At 48.3% G+C, this 5000-nt stretch overlaps 4 non-coding genes across 4 annotated transcripts; all 4 read right to left on the bottom strand.

Moving 5' to 3' along the window:
- Positions 1-1958: 1958 nt before the first annotated feature.
- On the bottom strand, positions 1959-2031 carry trnaf-gaa (transfer RNA phenylalanine (anticodon GAA)). Its single transcript has one exon. It is a non-coding gene; the product is annotated as a tRNA-Phe (tRNA).
- A 186-nt stretch (positions 2032-2217) lies between these two features.
- trnas-aga (transfer RNA serine (anticodon AGA)) lies at positions 2218-2299 on the bottom strand. Its single transcript has one exon. It is a non-coding gene; the product is annotated as a tRNA-Ser (tRNA).
- Positions 2300-3354: 1055 nt separating this feature from the next.
- Positions 3355-3427, bottom strand: trnaf-gaa (transfer RNA phenylalanine (anticodon GAA)). The gene has a single exon. It is a non-coding gene; the product is annotated as a tRNA-Phe (tRNA).
- A 1323-nt stretch (positions 3428-4750) lies between these two features.
- Positions 4751-4823, bottom strand: trnaf-gaa (transfer RNA phenylalanine (anticodon GAA)). Its single transcript has one exon. It is a non-coding gene; the product is annotated as a tRNA-Phe (tRNA).
- Positions 4824-5000: the final 177 nt, after the last annotated feature.

The following is a 5000-nucleotide window of genomic DNA, read 5'->3' as shown; positions in this document are numbered from 1 at the left end:
CTTCCAGCTCACGACTTAGTGGGATTTAGGATGGTCCATCGTGGTCCTTCTGGCTGACCTATTTGCTCAGGTGTCTTGACACCACGAGTGCCCCCAAAACTGTGCGTTGTCGGCAGGATTTGATGTGCGGGGAAACCCCAATGGATTTCTAATCCATCGCCTTAACCACTCGGCCACAACAAATTGTCACAAACGTAGAACCTCACAGATTATGCCGTTGTATATCAGTCAAAATGCAATGGAAAATGTTTGCCAAAAGCAACCATGAGACTTGTCAACTCGTGAGTGGTATTGCAGCTCACGGTTTTGGGGGATCTCACATGAATTCCCATGAATCCTCCGACACGATTTTGGTGTCAAGACATCACTGATGGTGGCGATCCATGGGAAGTCATCAGACCAAAATCGTTTCAGAGGATTCATGGGAATTCATGTGAGATCCCCCAAAACCGTGAGCTGCAATACCACTCACGAGTTGACAAGTCTCATGGTTGCTTTTGGCAAACATTTTCCATTGCATTGGCAATTTTCATGGATTCCCTGACATGTTTTTGGTCTGAGGATTTGCCACCGTCAGTGAAGTCTTGACACCAAGAGTGCCCCCAAAACTGTACGTTGTCGGCAGGATTTGATGCACGGGGAAACCCCAATGGATTAGTTCATCGCCTTAACCACTCGGCCACAACAACTTGTCACAGATCTGGTCTAGTGTTCCGTGACCAGGACGAAAACCACATTGGACCTCTTGTAGCAGAGGTTCGACCAACAGTTGTACCCTTCTCTCCAGCACCCTGGAATACACTTTCCCAGGGAGGCTGAGGAGTGTGTTGCTTTGTCTGGCTCCTTTTGAGTGTCCTCCGTTGTCAGCAAACCTCACAAGGTCACAGTTTTTTCCTGATCAGGGCACCGTTTTAGGTTGTGTGGATGATTGGTCTCAAGCGCCAGATTAAGACTCTTTTCTCTCAGAAGGCACTGCTTGAAATCCCACAGCTGGCATTTTCCTGGTCATGTTCATTATCTTCGACTGGAATGATGTGGCAGCAAAGGACTGTCAGATTGTACAACACGGCTGAGCCCTTCAAAACAAGTCAGTGCTCATGAGAGTCAGAGTTCATGTGAGAAGGTCCTTTCAGCAAAGGCCTTCTCAAACTATTTGCCAAATCAGGACGTAAAGAAGGACTGTGCTGAAACCCGGGATTGAACCAGGGACCTTTAGATCTTCAGTCTAACGCTCTCCCAACTGAGCTATTTCTGCTGCGAAGGTGGTTCTCTGCTTTTTCCAGTGCAGGCAATTTTCATGGATTCCCTGACATGTTTTTGGTCTGAGGATTTGCCATGGATCGCCACCGTCAGTGAAGTCTTGACACCAAGAGTGCCCCCAAAACTGTACGTTGTCGGCAGGATTTGATGCACGGGGAAACCCCAATGGATTAGTTCATCGCCTTAACCACTCGGCCACAACAACTTGTCACAGAGCTGGTCTAGTGTTCCGTGACCAGGACGAAAACCACATTGGACCTCTTGTAGCAGAGGTTCGACCAACAGTTGTACCCTTCTCTCCAGCACCCTGGAATAGACTTTCCCAGGGAGGCTGAGGAGTGTGTTGCTTTGTCTGGCTTCTTTAGAGTGTCCTCCGTTGTCAGCAAACCTCACAAGGTCACAGTTTTTTCCTGATCAGGGCACCGTTTTAGGTTGTGTGGATGATTGGTCTCAAGCGCCAGATTAAGACTCTTTTCTCTCAGAAGGCACTGCTTGAAATCCCACAGCTGGCATTTTCCTGGTCATGTCCATGATCCTCGACTGGAATGATGTGGCAGCAAAGGACTGTCAGATTGTACAACACGGCTGAGCCCTTCATAAGAAGTCAGTGCTCAAGAGAGTCAGAGTTCATGTGAGAAGGTCCTTTCAGCAAAGGCCTTCTCAAACTATTTGCCAAGTCAGGACGTAAATAGGGACTGTGCTGAAACCCGGGATTGAACCAGGGACCTTTAGATCTTCAGTCTAACGCTCTCCCAACTGAGCTATTTCAGCTGCGAAGGTGGCGCACTGCTTTTTCCAGTGCAGGCAATTTCACCTAGATCTCTATTGTAACAGGCGTCCTTACACCATGACTGAAAAGGATTTCATGGATCCCCTGACATGTTTTTGGTCTGAGGATTTGCCATGGATCGCCACCGTCAGTGGAGTCTTGGCACCACAAGTGCCCCCAAAACTGTACGTTGTCGGCAGGATTTGAACCTGCGCGGGGAAACCCCAATGGATTTCTAGTCCATCGCCTTAACCACTCGGCCACAACAACTTGCAAAGAACTTCGCTTCTTCTTTACCGTTGTTTTTCAGTTGAAATGTCACAGACGTCCTGACACCACAAGTGCCCCCAAAACTGCACGTTGTCGGCAGAATTTGAACCGGTTAGTTTGAACATGTGTTAGCTTTATTTAGGAAGACCCATTGTGGCCCTTCGGGCTCACAACTACTTAGTGGGATTTCGGATGATCCATCGTGGTCACAGGCGTCCTGACACCATGACTGCCCCGAAAGACCAGTGGTTAAATTGCAAGGACAACTGCTTGCCAATTTAGTGATATTCAGGATGACCCACTGTGGTCCTTCCAGCTCACGACTTAGTGGGATTTAGGATGGTCCATCGTGGTCCTTCTGGCTGACCTATTTGCTCAGGTGTCTTGACACCACGAGTGCCCCCAAAACTGTGCGTTGTCGGCTGGATTTGATGTGCGGGGAAACCCCAATGGATTTCTAATCCATCGCCTTAACCACTCGGCCACAACAAATTGTCACAAACGTAGAACCTCACCGATTATGCCGTTGTATATCAGTCGAAATGCAATGGAAAATGTTTGCCAAAAGCAACCATGAGACTTGTCAACTCGTGAGTGGTATTGCAGCTCACGATTTTGGGGGATCTCACATGAATTCCCATGAATCCTCTGACACGATTTTGGTCTGATGACTTCCCATGGATCGCCACCATCAGTGATGTCTTGACACCAAGAGTGCCCCCAAAACTGTACGTTGTCGGCAAACCTCACAAGGTCACAGTTTTTTCCTGATCAGGGCACTGTTTTAGGTTGTGTGGATGATTGGTCTCAAGCGCCAGTTTAATACTCTTTTCTCTCAGAAGGCACTGCTTGAAATCCCACAGCTGGCATTTTCCTGGTCATGTCCATTATCTTCGACTGGAATGATGTGGCAGCAAAGGACTGTCAGATTGTACAACACGGCTGAGCCCTTCATAAGAAGTCAGTGCTCAAGAGAGTCAGAGTTCATGTGAGAAGGTCCTTTCAGCAAAGGCCTTCTCAAACTATTTGCCAAGTCAGGACGTAAATAGGGACTGTGCTGAAACCCGGGATTGAACCAGGGACCTTTAGATCTTCAGTCTAACGCTCTCCCAACTGAGCTATTTCAGCTGCGAAGGTGGCGCACTGCTTTTTCCAGTGCAGGCAATTTCACCTAGATCTCTATTGTAACAGGCGTCCTTACACCATGACTGAAAAGGATTTCATGGATCCCCTGACATGTTTTTGGTCTGAGGATTTGCCATGGATCGCCACCGTCAGTGGAGTCTTGGCACCACAAGTGCCCCCAAAACTGTACGTTGTCGGCAGGATTTGAACCTGCGCGGGGAAACCCCAATGTATTTCTAGTCCATCGCCTTAACCACTCGGCCACAACAACTTGCAAAGAACTTCGCTTCTTCTTTACCGTTGTTTTTCAGTTGAAATGTCACAGACGTCCTGACACCACAAGTGCCCCCAAAACTGCACGTTGTCGGCAGAATTTGAACCGGTTAGTTTGAACATGTGTTAGCTTTATTTAGGAAGACCCATTGTGGCCCTTCGGGCTCACAACTACTTAGTGGGATTTCGGATGATCCATCGTGGTCACAGGCGTCCTGACACCATGACTGCCCCGAAAGACCAGTGGTTAAATTGCAAGGACAACTGCTTGCCAATTTAGTGATATTCAGGATGACCCACTGTGGTCCTTCCAGCTCACGACTTAGTGGGATTTAGGATGGTCCATCGTGGTCCTTCTGGCTGACCTATTTGCTCAGGTGTCTTGACACCACGAGTGCCCCCAAAACTGTGCGTTGTCGGCTGGATTTGATGTGCGGGGAAACCCCAATGGATTTCTAATCCATCGCCTTAACCACTCGGCCACAACAAATTGTCACAAACGTAGAACCTCACAGATTATGCCGTTGTATATCAGTCGAAATGCAATGGAAAATGTTTGCCAAAAGCAACCATGAGACTTGTCAACTCGTGAGTGGTATTGCAGCTCACGGTTTTGGGGGATCTCACATGAATTCCCATGAATCCTCTGACACGATTTTGGTCTGATGACTTCCCATGGATCGCCACCATCAGTGATGTCTTGACACCAAGAGTGCCCCCAAAACTGTACGTTGTCGGCAAACCTCACAAGGTCACAGTTTTTTCCTGATCAGGGCACCGTTTTAGGTTGTGTGGATGATTGGTCTCAAGCGCCAGATTAAGACTCTTTTCTCTCAGAAGGCACTGCTTGAAATCCCACAGCTGGCATTTTCCTGGTCATGTCCATTATCTTCGACTGGAATGATGTGGCAGCAAAGGACTGTCAGATTGTACAACACGACTGAGCCCTTCAAAAGAAGTCAGTGCTCATGAGAGTCAGAGTTCATGTGAGAAGGTCCTTTCAGCAAAGGTCTTCTCAAACTATTTGCCAAGTCAGGACGTGAAGAGGGACTGTGCTGAAACCCGGGATTGAACCAGGGACCTTTAGATCTTCAGTCTAACGCTCTCCCAACTGAGCTATTTCAGCTGCGAAGGTGGCGCACTGCTTTTTCCAGTGCAGGCAATTTTCATGGATTCCCTGACATGTTTTTGGTCTGAGGATTTGCCGTGGATCGCCACCGTCAGTGAAGTCTTGACACCAAGAGTGCCCCCAAAACTGTACGTTGTCGGCAGGATTTGATGCACGGGGAAACCCCAACGGATT

Source organism: Doryrhamphus excisus, chromosome 3 (genome assembly GCF_030265055.1).
Source record: "Doryrhamphus excisus isolate RoL2022-K1 chromosome 3, RoL_Dexc_1.0, whole genome shotgun sequence".
Classification (NCBI taxonomy): domain Eukaryota; kingdom Metazoa; phylum Chordata; class Actinopteri; order Syngnathiformes; family Syngnathidae; genus Doryrhamphus; species Doryrhamphus excisus.
This window is presented reverse-complemented; position numbering and strand designations above follow the sequence as displayed.